Source organism: Camelus ferus, chromosome 35, assembly GCF_009834535.1.
Source record: "Camelus ferus isolate YT-003-E chromosome 35, BCGSAC_Cfer_1.0, whole genome shotgun sequence".
NCBI lineage: Eukaryota > Metazoa > Chordata > Mammalia > Artiodactyla > Camelidae > Camelus > Camelus ferus.
Genome location: NC_045730.1, coordinates 13,892,490 through 13,908,983, shown reverse-complemented (window position 1 = coordinate 13,908,983; position 16,494 = coordinate 13,892,490).

Below are 16,494 nucleotides of genomic sequence, written 5' to 3'. Positions count from 1 at the left end.
AGAAAAATAATTACTTTGCCAGCATCACGAGACTTGGTCAGCAGGCTGGAGCAAAGTGCAAGACAGGCATCTCTGAACATGGCTGCCCTGGGGCACCATAGCTGGTCCCCCGCAGTCCCAGTGACCCACGAGTGGCAGTCAGGGCACACGTGGCCCACAGCATGTTCAGCTGTGTTTACATTCTCTGGAATTTTTTTTTAAAACAAACTATGAATTGTCACAATGTCACAAGCCCTGATAAGAAAAGGCCTGGAATGCACTGTAAAGTTGATGTAATATCTTCTACAGTGTCCTTTTTAAGAGGAATCCTGGAGGAATTCCCCTCTGATCCTAGACTCAAAAATAGTTGTAATTTTCCTGAGCTGTTGTATTTGGTTTCATCTCATGGACACAATGAATCAGATCTCCCCTGATTTCCTTTTTTCACCCTGTTTTTGGCTGCCCACCGATATGCAACTTTTCTCCTCCCACGGGGAAGACTAAACTCTCCAGCTCTCTCATGGGTGGAGTCACCAGACTAGTTCTGGCCACTGAGAGTGACCTGAAGCAATGTGCCCAAAGCATTTAATTGCTAGTGCAAGATCCTTCAAAGCTCTTTTCCCCTTTGCTCCATGACCAGCAGCATAAGAGACAGTGGCTGCTCAACTGGCATAAAAATTAGGAGAGTGGGCAGCAGGCCTCGGGGTCCCCTGCAGTGGCCTATAACCTGAAAGAGGAATTAGAGAATAGTGTTTACAAGCTCCTGAGATTTTAGAATTATTTTTACCATAGCATAACCCAGTCTATCCTTATTAATATAAATATGTACAGTTATCTAGACACCCCATTCAACGAACAGGTGGAAGGTTGCTGTTTTATGAATTTTAGTCTAATTTATTGATAGTTTTGCCTCAAACGTTGTTTCTCTTTTATCACTCAACACAGTCTGATGTATCCAATCTCATCATAGTTTGAGCATCCTTTTAAGCCGTTTTGAGAATAGGTGGGGAATTTTAAAAATACAGCAAAATAATGGATTTGTATGAGGAACACATCAGTAGGAGTTGGCTTTACAGGACGCACTGAGAATTTAAGCTCAGGCTGCTCTGGAAATTCTCACCTTCTAAGAGAAAACACTTACATAAGCATGGGACTAGCAACTGTATTTCCAGAGGGATACGCTAGAGGGCGTGTGGAGTTTAGAGTACAGTATGACACCATTGCCCAGTATGAGTGCCCTAAGGGATGTTGTCCAAGGATTTGGGTGGGAGAATTTGTCTATTTTTCCACTTTTAAATTTCAGAAATCCATATTAATTGACCTTCCTTTTATGCAGAGTCTGTTCTAGGCAAAATGATAAAACAAACTGAAGCTTGCCAGTCTGTAACATTATTTTGCTATAAAATTCAGACTTGAAGAGCATCTTTCTTGGGGTTTTATGGAGTCTCTGTTGACACAGGGATTTTCCTTCAATGCAGCATTGAACATGCTCAGTGTTCTTCAGTTTTTTTTCATCTCTTCCCTCAAAACCAACAAATCTCCCATTTCTTGGGAGAGGCCTAGAAAGTAGAGGGTTTGTTAATCTGGCAATTTAATTTGAGATAGAATGTTGATGGCTGACAATACCTTATTACTAACCACCTACCTTTCTGGATAGAATTATGGTTTTAACTGGCTCTAATTCTAAAATCAAAAGGGGTCTACTGGGGCAGGTATAACTCAGTGGTAGAGTGCTTGCCTACCTAGCATGCACAAGGTCCCAGGTTCAATCCCCAGTACTTCCATCAAAAGCAATAAATAAATAAATGAATCTAATTACCTCCCCCCACCAAATTTTTTTTAAGAAAAGGGGTCTACAGAAGTCAGTGTGGGAGTTGCTTTAGGGTAGAGGGCCTGCCAAACTTGAGTACCATACCCAACTTCCCATATGTATCTATGAGCCTTAGCTTAGAGCAATTCATCCATCACCTAAGATAAGAGTTCTGCTCTCAGTGGAATTACTACTCATAGAGCAAGTTGAATATCACTAAATATTTTATAGAAGACTTTTGTTATTCAGATCCCCAGTTTGAAGATAATGCACCTGGAGTTTTGACATGTTACATGCTATTTTTGTGGTTGTTTAAATCTTTGGTAATAGTGGCAGGAATTGGATAAAGGGTTGACATGCATTTGATAATCTTCATTCTTCAGTCAACAACTTCAACCTTCTTTCTTTTGGGAAAAGTTTAGGATAAATGAGAGAACACAGATTTTGGAGTCAAATAAATCTAGATTTAGACTCAGGCTACCACATCACCCTGAGTTTTCTATTCCTAAACCGTAAAATGGGGATATTCAAGGATTTGGGGGAAGCTTTATGTCATATGAAAAGTATCTCAAATATCTTAAGAAAATGTTAACTTTATCTTTTTCATCAATTTTTTTGTCAGATGTAAGGATCCTGAACAAAATTAAACTATTTAAGTTGCATTTCTAATATATAGAGTTGTAAGGGCATTTCCAGTTAATATTGGTGAAGTGAAGCAGCTGATGGAGGGTACTGACAGTGAAATGCTCAAGGCTGGTGGAGCAGACCTGGGTCTGGTTTTAGCAAATAATCAACACTTGTGACATCTGTCCACCATGTGAGGTCCTGGCATCCTGGTCCTACATACCTGATGATATTCAATTATTATAAGCTGTCATTTTCAAAATAACTAATTAAGTGTAAGATGTTATTTTTTAATCAATTAGAATATATTTCCAGAATCAATTAACAGGCAATATATAGGAAGAAAAGTTTCTATTACAAGTGCCTGTGATAGGATGTACCTTGTAGAAGAAATTATTATTCTAGAAAATGATTACTGAAGGTCAGCAGTTCTAAAAATAATCTAGGCCACTCTTATCTGCAGAGTGAATACAAAGGGAAATATAAAATTCCATGAAACCCCTGATTATCTCCACCTAATTCCTATTGCATCATGGCTTTGTCCTTGACACTCTTTGCTACAGATCTTTCATGTTTTCATTGATTTTCTGGAGCCTGTATTGATTGGTTTGGGTGACATATTCTCTCCGTAGTTTCTGTCTTGTGTCTCAAAATCATTCTGAGGGAAGAAGAATCCGTTTCATCACCCTTTCTTTAGAGGAACAAGCAACTCTGGTCAAAGTGTTAATTTCCATGACCATCCTGTTACAACATCCTGTTTGAACCAGGCATAGTGGTCAAACCTGATTAAAATACAATTAATGTGCACTCCTTTGGGTTTCACTGTAAAATACAATTTTGTGCATTTCAAATGTAGTTTTTATAGCTAAATTTTCTGAGCTTTTTTTTTTTTTGCTAACTCGTATTATTTTGAATCATGCACATATTATTAAATAAGATTTAAGAAAGCTACTTCAAAGGGGAATCCATTCTATTTTTCTAGTTTGCCATTCTTTTTCAATTTCGCTGGGGAACCAGAAGACTGAATGAATTACCTCTGCTCTAACAACAAACTTCTCAGACCTTGTTCTGAGCTGTTACTGCATTCTCTTTCCCCTCCCTCTCCCATCTCCCCCACACCTCCTGAATATTTTGCCTTTGTCCTTTTAACCTAGAAGATTAGTAGAAATTGCATGAAAACCTTAGTTATTTTGAGCAAAGGAAATAGAGAAGCTGTACCATACAAAGAACAAGCAGGAGAACCTTGGTGAAAGGGGATGATGTTGTAAAGATGGGAAAGAGGACAGAAGAGCAGTGTAGACCAGAAACAGGGCCAGCTCATCACCAAGTGGAAGTAAGTGCACTGGAGCAATAGAAGAAAAGCAAACTTCAGTTAGGACTGAAGACGGTCACCAGGCACAGATCTAGAACAGGACCAGGGTGGTTAGGATTGGGGATGAACTAAACAAAAGAGCTGCTGCCCAGGTCGGCATTCTCGGGGTACCAGCTGCTTTTGTTGTCATGAAAGACAAGGATAAAATCAGCAGTGCTCATGAGATTGATTCTGAAATACTTGGAATCCCTCAAGCTGGTAAGGTTGACAGGGATATATCTTGCCTCCCATTTAGTCTTCTCAAAGCTCATTTGGATGTATTTTAGTAGGTGGGTCAGGGCTTTCTGAATGAGGCATTTACTACTCTGCCTTTGAGGGAGAGATCCGTGGAAGGAGAGAAAGGAGAGTGTTGAGTGTCATATGCTAATTGATGTGACGTGAGGATTGGCTAGAATGATGGGCACATAGACCCTCAAAAGCGAAAACACTAAAGTAAAGGGGAGGAGGAACTTGCAGAGAGGGCAGGGGGGGAAGAAAATCCCCATTGATGGCATCGATATTTTTTTCCCCATAAAGCAGAAAGCAAGGTCACCTATAGGAATAAGGGAGATAAGGCGAGAGGGAAGAGGGGGCTTGAGCAGACTAATGATTACTTATAATTATTAATATTGTCCATCAATTAAAATCTAAAAATATTTTAAATTTTAATGTAAATAGCATACCTTTAGTTTATACTTGCCCTATGGCACATTACCATGGAGACAGAAAAAAAAAATCTCTCCCTATCCAGCAATTTAACTAGGCTGAGAGACCCCAGGGGCTAGATTGACAGTATAGGTTTAAAAGAGAGAAGGAAAAAAACCACTGACATATTTTCAAGAAAGACAAATGGGGTTAAAATTAGGACTGAATGAAATGGTTGCAGGTTTTTTTTTAATTGTTTCATTCCTACATAATATATATTGGTACCATATAATTTAGTTCATAGAGAAACAAGCTACTATATAAATATTTACCAAAATCATATCAAAAAGAAATTAAATATGATATTGGTATAATGATATATACTTCTAGAGAATGCATATTTGCTATTTTTATTTTTCATTTTCCACCAGCAACGGCAGCATTGAGTGAGAGTTTGAATATACAGCTTCAGCCAATTCATAGTCTATTCTTATTTTATATCACTGAATTAGAGAGAACATTAAATTTTTCTAGTGCATATTGATTTAGGAAGACAAAAATACTCACTACCATCACCTACCCCAAACCCTCAAAATCTCCTCTTCCTTTTCTGTTACCCATTTTTGCCTTATTTCATTATGATGGGAAGCATCCTGAGCTTGGGATTTTAAGTCCCAAAGCCCCAAAATCTAGGTATATGATCTTGAGCATGTAACCCAACTGGCTTGGACCTGTCTTCCTATTAACAAGAATGAAAAAGAAGAGGCACCAGCTCTGGCTTGCTTTCTAAGACGTTGTGGAGGAACCCCCAAGTCTCTGCCTTGCCCACAGACTTTCTTCTGACTCACTGTAGAGGTGGGAGTTCCAGGGCTAATCCTTGTGGCTGAGAAGCCACCCTAGAATTCCTGGGCATTCCTGAATAAAGTGTACCCAGTAAATGTCTCTCAGGACCTAACCTGAGATGAGACTTGCTGTTCAGGGAGGCCTTTTGTAGATCAGAGTCATGTGATAGAAACATTAATATGAACGTGAACTTATTCTGTAGTCATACGCCTGGGACATCTGGGCCACAGATGTCTTATCTCATTTAATCTTCATAACAGACCAGTGAGGGAGGAATTATCATCCTCAAATTATAGACGAGGAAGCTGGGATATAGTGAGTCAAGTGTCTAATTCAAGATCATCCAGCTGAAAGTGCTGAGATTCTGATCAGCAATTTCTCAGAATATTCTTGGTCTACAGGATCTCTCTGCTCCCCAAAAGCCCTTCTGTTTGGGAATAGTAAGATCGCATGTTGTTAAAATAGAAAGATCACACTTGTTATTGCTTTGGCTTGTTATTAACACGTTGGGCATGACTCTCTGTCACATAATTGTGTAGATGTTTGCATCCTGCCCTAAACTGTCAACTCTTCAAGGATGGGAGCTGAATTGTTTTGACCATTAGCTCTTCAACGCTGAGGAGAATTTTTCCAATTAAGTGTTTGCTGAATGACTTGCTATGTGCATGAGGAAGTGAATCAGTGAATTAATATGCAAGAATACAGCTCACATCTCTTGATGTATGTACAGTTCTGAGGCATGTGGAGAGTATTCTTTTAAATCATTCATAGCATTCAATAGAGAGTTCAGTAAATCATGGTCAAGGAAATAATTAAAAATTTCTTTTACTTAAGTATCTAAAATCACTGATTTTTAAATTGTTTTCTTACAAGTGGACATTTAACCGTACTGGTTGATGTTGATACACTGCAAACCAAGAACAGAGTTAAGGAAGACTCTAAAAAAGAAGCCAAAACTTGCAGGGTTAAGTAATACCAAGTAAAACATCACTGCCTGGATGGTCTTGCTGCTTCTGTAGGAGTTTCTGCTTCTTTTTTTTTTTTTTTTTTTTTTTTTTTTTTCTCTCTCTCTCTTCAAATGGCAAAATATCTGGTCACCTGGGGTAGGAGATTCTATTCTAGTTGGTTGCATACAACTTATTTTTTATAATAATCTCTATTTCACAGAGTATGAATTTCATTCATTTAATTTGGGGGGAAGAGAATCCCTTTACTCTTTCTAATTCACAATTAACATCAAAGCAGCTCCTGTGAGGAGGCTGCACAAACATGTGCCCAGCTCCCAACTCCGCATCATCTCAATCCGCTCCTCTGCAGTAAGAACGCCGCTGATTCTGCAGTAAGAACGCCGCTGATTCTGCCGCGAAGAAGTTCCTACGGACAGAGAAGAGGGTGCACCGAGTGGTTTTACACGTTATCTTTTCAGTATTAAGTATAGCTTTATGCTGAATTAATTCCGTCATGAAAGCCCATTTTCCAGTTCTTCACTTTAAACTTCGTGAGTAGGTTAATCCATCTGCAAACCTGCCCTGATTCAGCACCTCGCTGGAACACACGCAAAGCTCCAAATCGCGCTGGGTCTGGACCGAACTTCTGCTAGAATTGTAGGTGGATGGGGAGGGGGTGTGTGTCTCAGATCTAAATGTAGAATATTCTCTTTTTTTATTTTTGTTTTGTTTTTTTTTTGAAATAACAACTTTCTCTTTTTTTTTTTTTTTACTGAAGTATAGTCAGTTTAAAATGTTGTGTCCGTTTCCGGTGTACAGCAAAATACTTCAGTCATAAAGGAACATACATATATTCATTTTCATATTCTTTTTCCCCATAAGTTACTGCAAGATACTGAATATATTTCCCTGCGCTATACAGTATAAACTTGTTTATCTATTTTATATACATCAGTCAGTATCTGCAAATCTCAAACTCCCAATTTATCACTTCTCACTCTTCCCCCACCCCTGGTAACCATAAGTTTGTTTCCTATGTCTGTGAGTCCGTTTCTATTTTGTAAATAAATTTGATTTTTTTTTTTTTTTTTTAGTTTCCACATATAAGTGATGATATGGGGTATTTTTCCTTCTTATCTGGGGTACTCTGCAAAGCCAGAACATTGGCACACTTTTACCTGCCTCTGGAAGCGTAGCTTGCTCTCTGAGAGTGAAATCCCCCATCACTCACGTGTGTCAGTATCCTTCTGAGGTCCTACCTGAACGGGGGGTTTAGCACCCACCCTGATGCTCTAGGTTGTGGACCAATCACTCTGCTGCCTGTGGTTTTGTAGAAGGAAAGAACGCTTCTGTGTCTGACAGCCTAAGGTGCAGTTCTCCAATAATTACCCTAAAGACTACCCTAAGGCCCTCCACTGTTGTGTGACTTTCTGCCGCCAGGGTTGGAGCTCCTCTGGGCCTAATGTACCTGGACTGCATTTTTGATGAGCTAAGATTTCCTCCAGTTACATTTCTCCATAGACCTGATCCTGACTGCTTTATATCAAATTCTTCAAATTTTCTCAAGCATTGAATACACTCTTCTTGTTTTCCTATGCTGCTGTGGAACTTTGTCTAAGATACATTTTCATAGGATGATGGTTGGGGTGGAGGGATGGCGCAGGTTCTCAGTCTGCCATTTTGACACACTATCTTTTCTGTGTTCCCTTTTATGCTCTGTGGACCAGCCATATTCATCTAATAATCCTACATTTCTTTTGCTTTTCTTCCTTCAAACCTTGCCTGTTTTAGTGAGTCTCTTGCTAAACATTTCTCTCCTCTTCTTGATAACTTTCTGTTCCTTGAACACTTCCCTGATCCTTGTGTCCAAATTTAATATGCTCCTCCAGTGCATCGTTACGGTCTTGAATATGAATCACTGTTATGACTAAGTTATAACATAAAGCAGAATATATTATCTGTGAATGTACCACTCCTTCACAACCAGACATACTGTCTTTCTCATCTTTGTTTTCCCATTACACAAACAGTGCCTTCCACCTTAGTAGGGACAAATATCTGTGATGGGAATTGAATTAATTTGAATCTCTGGCCAGTTCCCACCAGTAAGAGAGAATTCATCTTTGTACTGTGCTTGGGCTGACAGTTTTAATAACTGTTTTTTTAAATTATTACTTGATTTTATTAAGTTTCTTAGAATGTCAAAAATTTTTTGAGAGGCACAATAATACAAATTATGCTTGTGATTAACTTTTGTCCTCAAAATTGAATGTCTATTTTTCTCACACCACACATTTTTATATTAAGACCCCCAAAGAGAATATTAAAAATATTTTTGATTTGCTCATCACTTGAAGACATAGCTGATATGATATTTTCTTAAACAATGCTATCTGCTCAGCCCATACACTCTTAATCTCTTGCAGATGGTACCACACTGACATGTATAATCATTTATCACAACACTTCCCCTAATCATTCATGCTGCTCAACCTCATCAGAGGTCCTTCCATCAAAGTGTGTCTCCATGGTAACCTAAGCCAGATTTGGTCATTTGGTCTCTGTTTGGAATGCAAAGGTCTCTTGAGTGTTTATGACATTTGGATTTTGGAATGTGTTTCCAAAACTACAAATTCTGCATATTTTTGACATTTGGATACACTCTTCATTAATAGGGTTTTCCCTTGGTGTAATTCTATGTTTTAATTTGGAATTATGTTTGTTTATTGGAAAAGAAAGCAGCCAATGTAACCAATTTTAATGAGATTCACTTTTGTTTCTTCATGACATTTCTTCCCAGAAGACAATTCTTTGTGCCTTAAGAGTGCCATGTAAGAAAATCATTGTAAAATGCAAATCACTGAGATTGCTAAAAAAAAAAAAAAAAAAAAAAAAAAACCTCAAACTAACAAAACTGAAAAACTGATTATTGATTATTTTGTAATCTCTTCTTCTTCAAAATACAAATACATCTTGAATCTTTATTGAAATGGAATAACAGAATTATTCAAGTTGTCAGCCTATTGTTGTCTTTTCATATATAGAAGGTATTGGATTTGAGGATGGAAAGATCTGATGTGTTTTCATTGAAACACAATCATTTGCATCTAAATTGGAGATTGTCTAAAAAAGAAAAGCCTAAGTCTTTAATGAAATGTTTAAAATCCTTAGAGTCTTGTAAATGGAAATTTGGAAATAATAAAGAGCATGGCTGTTTCTGGATAATAAGGCTCAATATCGCAGAATCAATACTTCCCTAAGTAGATCTATTTAAAGTAATAATAGCCAACCCTTGCTACTACTAACAAGCACTTCCTACATGCCTGATTCTGATCGAGGTGGTTTAGACGTATTAGTGTATTTCATCTTCACACCAACCCTAAGAAGCCGATGCTATGCCATCCCCTGTTTTACCCATGAGAAACAAATACCCAGGTAGAGTAATAACTTGCCCAAGGTTTACAGCTACCAAGTGGCATAAATCAGGATGCAAATCCAGGTGGTCTGGTCCCACAAGTTAGACTGCCCCCAGCTCTCTAATTTTGGGGATTCCAATTAAAATCTAAATAAGTTTATCTCTCCAGAATTTTTTTTAAATGTGGATTTCATCTGAAGGAATAAGCACCGCAAGATAGCTATTAAAAAGTCTCCAAAAAGAAAAATAACAACTTAACAGATATTTAAGTATTTAAAAACCCAGAAAACTAGTTTATAAGAGTAATTTGAAAAATGGTGGGTTTTATTTTTCTCAACAATTTTCTTTAACGAGAAACTTAGAGGTAGGCAGTTGACGACTAGCGCGGTGGATCCACAATGCCTTCGAGGGGAAGCAGGCTTCCCATAGAGCCTGTGCCCCAGGGATGCCTTCATCCTCAGGCTCGTCCTTCGTGGTTCCAATAGGCCTGCTCCACATCCCACATCGCTTTTGGAACTCAGTGAGCGAGTAAGGGTATGAGCAAGAGAGAAAAAGACAAAACCAGACGAGTTGGCCTTTTTTCCAGAAACCTCTCACAGTCATTTTCACTACATTACAATTACCTAGACCTATCACATGACCAAAGCCAGCTGCAAGGTAAACTGATTTAAAAAAAAAATTTTGACTGGGCACACCCCCACCACCCTCGATCAAAACTGGGGCTGTAACAGTAAAGAGGTGTTGCTGAGGCAGGTCTAGAATAGGCTTTGCTCCAGGGATGGTTTAGCCCTACGACTAAGGCTCAGTACATCCTTGTTCTTTCTGCCTTGGGTGTTCAGTGAGCTTTCTCATGCTGGCTATTGGTACTCAACTGTTCAGAAATGCTCCATTTACAGTTCTCCACTTCATGGAGTTTCACTCCGAAGAGACTTTTTTTCCTGTGTTGCTCCCTCCTCTCTCTGCTCTTTCTGGATAAGTTTAGCTCCCTCGGCCTCCGTGAACTCCATCTCTGACAACCCAGCTGAGGGGACCCCCCCCCCTCCTACATCACAGTTCTGAAGACCTTCCTGACAGAAATCTGCGGCCATTGAGGGCTCGTAGAACTTCTTCCCCTTGTCACTTGTCACAGCCCTCTGCTGTCTGTCAACCAATGTCTAGAAGCAGTTGGTCCAGTTTTCCAGTTGGTTCCAGTGGGAGGGCAAGTGGAGGGCTCGTTACTCCATCATGGAGGAGGTCAAAGTCCCTTCCGAGGGTCCTTCCCTTTGTGCAGGTCATGCTCTGACACTAAAAAAGGCAGTTTCCCTCCTGTGACTCATATGTGCCTCTTCCTTTTTTAATCAGTTGCTGGGAAGATAAAATACATTTCTCACAGAAAGGTCATTAAATATTTTCAAATTTACCAAAGATGTGGGTTCTAAGACCCAAGATTTTAATTGCAGTTTATATTTATTTATTGTTTTTGTTTATTTGTTTGAGGGGGATGTAATTAGGTTTCTTTTTTTTTTTCTAATCTTAGTGGAGGTGCTGGGGATTGAACCCAGGACCTCATGCATGCTAGGCATGCACTCTACCACCGAGCTATACCCTCCTCCCAATTGCAGTTTATAATAGTGAGTTGGTAGGGAAACACCTGAAAGACTCCAAATAGCTCCCAAATGTGATAGATGATCTGTATGCCATTAGCCCTCTGGTATAACAGAGGCCATGCTTCTAAAAGCAGACCCCAGTCATTCCATGTCCCTTAGAAATTATAATTATTACTTGAAAGTTATGATTACATAAATCTGTCATGGCTCATGATAAATGCACTCTTGCAAATTTGTTTCTGACATTAAGGAAAGTTTAGGTGACCATTTTTGAGAGCTTTACAGATAATTTTACTGTAGCCTGTAAGATGGAAGCCATCTGATTGGATTCACAAATCCTGTCTTAAGTAAAACTATTTCATGCCAGATAAACTGCAGAACTGTTTATAATTATATCAAAGATTTGATGTATTAATACAATAACACATATAATTATGGGGATTTGGGGTAAATTATAATAAATGTGGACCTTGTGTTGTGTTTTTGTTTTTATTTGTGTTTTCGTCTTGTTTACCACTCAAAGTGCTTTTAAACAGCTCTCTGGTTATGCCTAACTCAAGGAATTGAAGATGTTAGCTCTCATGTAGAAGAAATAACTGTGTAAAATGACTTGAGAGATAGCAAAAAGGCTGGTGTATACATCTCTCCTTTACTGCTCTTATCCTGGAATGACCAAGAAAGCCAAGAAAGATCCATGTAACTCCACTGGGTGAGGGCAGACTGGAAGATGCTGTTTCTAGACATGATTTCTTAGATTGGTCAAGCCCTATAGAAACAGGTTCTAGAGGAAGATTCTAGAAGAAGAAGGGAGCTCAGTCAAGTAGAGAGTTCACCACCCAGAGCCTTTGGGAACAGGCATTCTGTGCAGTTGATGTGGCATCCAGGAGGGAGATTCTACACAAGCAAGGAGAAAAGAAACATGGATAATTCCAAAACAGAGGGCCCTGGGAATCAGGCAAGCAGAGAGAATTAGCAAGGAGAGTCATCTATCAGAGCATAAAGGGACCCCGGCAGAGTGCTGAGGATTTTGGGCAAGCTAGTTTCTTGGAGCAAGACTAGAAATAGGAATGGAGGCCTTATTTCTAGCACAATGGTGGTAGGACAGGGACAAGGCAGAAAACTAAGGTCTAAGTTGGACTGGGCCACAAAAGGACACACTCAGAGTCTCAGAGTTTCAGGCAAGAGTGCTCCAAACCATTAGGTCTTGTGTATGGGTATCTTTGCACCTTTTACATGAAGCTGAGCCTAATGGAGGGAGTCAAGAGGCAGAGCTGTGGGGAGCAGACATGGGGTGGGGACACTGGCAGGACCAGAAACCACCAACCTGCCTGCCATGTGCTTAAATGTCTCATCCTTAGAAACAGTTTTTTGTTTTGTTTTGTTTTGTTTTGTTTTTTTTTTGCATGGACATCTTTTAGAGGCTCTGTTAGAATAAAAAATACTACCAGAAAAGTAACACTTTAAACCCCTAAGAGACTAGTCAATAGAATAGATTAGTTTCTCAGATTAGCTGTTAGTTTTAAAGAGAGAGAGTAAGATCCTGAGGGAATGAAATTCAGACATTAGATTTAAAGGGTATTTGAAGGAAATAGAATTTCAGAGCAGGTAATCTTACACATATTGCAAATTAGTGGGAAATTTATCTTTTATGCCCGTCATTTCAGACTTTCTCCCACAATCCCATAGCTAGTAAATTGCAAAACTGGAATTTAAACTCATCTATGTCTGGTGAACCAAATATTCTACAAGAGGGTCTTTCAAGAGTTCAGGTGAGAGGCTTTGATAGTTTCACTAGGGAAGGCGGGAATTAGGTATCGAGAAGGAAGAAATTTTTCTTAACCCTTTAAGTTCTTCTAGCTGGTCTAAGAATTAATTTAACATGAGACAGATTAACAAGAGAATATCAAGTAAAACTTTCATAACGTGTATACACAAGAGAGACCCAGAAAAACTGAGTAACTTGTCACAATGGCTGAAACCCTCACTTTAATTACCATCTTCAGCTAAAGACAAAAAAGGATGTTAGGTGTAGTGGCTTGGTTCTTCAAAGGGGAGGAAGGCAAATGACATGGATTTGGAGAAGCAAAAGTTGGTGAATAAACATTTGCTGGGGGTGCAGAGACAATGGGGCACACAGAGAAATTTTAACAGACTTTGTTAGGTCCCTCCCTGTCTGCACACCTAGTTCACATTGTAGTTATCTATGGTGTAGCTCCCTGCCTGGTCTTTAAATTCTTTATGCAGCTAAGGGGGAGGTAAAAAGAAAGACTTCTTGAGTCTTCTGTTTGTTAAAAATAATCAACCTAAATTAATACTCATGCAAAAAGGACACATTTGGGGGGTGGGGTGGGGCAAAAAAAGAAAAAAGCAGAACAGATGAGTAATCATCCTTTGTTTGTTGCATGCCAGCCATGATCAGAGATGATGCTAGGATCTAGGGATACTGTCATAAGAAACTAGACACGACAGCCCAGCAGGGAAAAGACATTCAACCAATAGTGATAAATAACTGTAAATAAGCATCAATTTTATAAAGGGTTGAAAATAAAGGTACTGGGTGGTGGCTGTCATTTACAAAACTGACTCTCCTGCTTTCGTAATTCGTGTTTAAACAAAAGAAGAGAATGAAAAATGATGCTGAGAGTGAGAGGGAACAGAGACAGCAAAGTCCAGAAAGAAGAGCAGTTTAGTCTGAGAGAAGATGCTGAGATGGGTTTACAACATGACAAGTGTAGGGTGAGTTTGAGACATCCAGGAATTGTGCACTGAACAACTGGAGATAGGGTCAGGTGCCAGAAGCAAGGGAAAGAGACCCTGTCATGAGCCCCAGAGAAACACTTGGTACACAGCCAAGCTGGACACAATGAAGGAAGGTGCACAGGGCTCCCTGGAGTGTGATCTTCACTCCACATCCATGTCTAGACCTGCACTTGTGGGTGGGAAGGGGAGGGAGAGGGCAAGAGGGGTAACAAACAAAGCTGGTAGCAGCAGGCATCTTAACTTTGTAAGGATCTCTTTAAAATACCACAGTCCTTCTTTTAAATAATAATAACTCACAGTACCTGTTGCTTATTCTGTGCCTGGTTGCTGTCTAGTTTAGTTTTCCTACCAGCAGCAGGAAGAAGGCACTATTATAATTAAACCCCTGTAAACACCAAGAAAATTGAGGCCCAGGGAGGGTAACTGATTTCCCTGAGCCCCATCGCTCTGAAGGCTGTATCCTAGATTCAGACTCAAGCTGGGCTTTTAGCCACAATGACAGATCCCCAGGGAGAAGGAGCAAAAGAGCTTTTTCTTCCTTCAGGTCCTGGTGTAAAGAGAAGGGAGTGAAGTTGCTTGTTTCCTCTTTCAAAGACAAAATGTATGATTTTATACCCCAGTGCCATTCGAGGGGAACTGCTATGTGTCTACATCTCCTGAGTCCTAAGTATTTTAAATCTATTTCATCAGACCCTGACTTTTATCTCATTTTCTGAATTCTCTGAATTTTGTCTCATTTTGTCATACCTGATCTTTTCAACTGATCGAGATAACAGGTGCTCCACCCATGAGTTCATCCTAGCCTCCTCTTTGTAGCTGTGCCCATAAAAGCTTTGAAGATGGGAGGAAAGTGGCGAGGATACCAAAGGAGGCATCAGAGGATATCTAATACTGGAAACATTGGCTTATCAAGAAACTTCCAAAGTGGCATCTGAAGTCTGTGAAAAGTTGAGCCAGGGTAACCAAACACAGAAAGAGGAATTGTGTCTTTTCCTTAGCACTTGCTAAAAATGCACCATAACCATGGGAAAATCCCCGACCTCTTTAACCTCTGTTCCCTCATCTATTTAATAGAGCTCATTTGAAAGTATTCTGTGTTGCTCTTGAGAGGATTTCATAAGATAACTTTTATATGCCCTTTGCACAGTGTATGATGCTGAACAAGGCCTCAATAAATGTTTGCCTTTAAAGTAAAAATGAGGCAAGATATATGAAATTATTTTATAAGCCCAAGCACTTTATAATTGTGACTCTCTTTAGATGCAGAAGAAAGGAAATGGACTCAGTAGTGGATTGTGACTATGTAGACACCTCCGAAGATCCATTTTGAACTGAAATATGGAAAAGAGACAATTAGTCTCTCTGCATTGTTTCGCTTTAAGCCTCTTCTTATTTGCCATGCTTACCATAACTTTAGCTAAAAGCCACTAAGTATTTTCCGTGCAACTGAATAATAAAAGTTGCACCTTTTCAGAACTGAATAATAAAAGTTGCACCTTTGAAACAATATGAAACATTTAAGCACCAATGACCTACTATTCTCATCTAGCTTTGTGATGTGTTATCTTCTGCCATCAATGTTTCCACTGCCACTCTGCTGTTTCAGATAACAATGCTTTCTGGACACTTGCCTGATAGCCATTTAAGAGATTAGGGGCAGGTTTTTTTTGTTTTTTTTTTTTTTCTCTTAGTCTATCACTGTGTTGATTCCCAGCTATACAGTTACCATTTGTAAATCAGTGGAGCAAGAAATGAAGGACACACTGGTAGCCCTGCCTGTGGAATACCAATAACAATAAAGGTACAGGATCATGGAGCTGCCTTGGTGCTTGCTGCCGAGGCTTTAGCCAGCTAAAACACTCCTCCTCCAAAAAACAAACAAAAAAAGCATGATTACCTAATCACCAGGAGGAATAAAAGAGACACAGTAATAGTCAGATTCAGAGATGATGAAATAAACTTCCTGGATTTTATAATACAAAGATGAAGCCCTGTTGTCCACGCTTTGTTTTCACATTTTTGTTTTAATTCTTACACTAACTTAGACTTTAATTTCCATGCTACCCATGGTTGTTCCCTAGGTTTGCTTTGATGTGAAAATGGTCCTCTGCAAATGATACCTATTAAATAGGAAACAAAAGAGGGAGGTAGAAAATTGATGAATAATACTACAACTGAGGGAGCTTCATTTTTCTCTTTGTACAGAAGAGTCAAAATCCACCTTCCCTGTTAGTTATTCACATTCCTGCAGATGCTCTGGTGAATTGTCTCATTAGGAAGGAGCTACCAGCATGCCTGTATCTTGCCAGTATGTCACAAATGGCATGGATGCTCTCCTCTCCAGAATCTACGGCAATCAAAAGAAATAGCTGCACAGCTAACAAAATCTGGGAAATGACACAAGGTCCTCAAACTCCAGATAGTTCCCTCAGTCAATTCACCATGCTTCCAAGTGTTCTGGAAGCCACAAAATACTAGTCCATTGGCTTGTAAGATTTCTGGTATAGAGAAATTACCGTAATAGACGTTAAAAT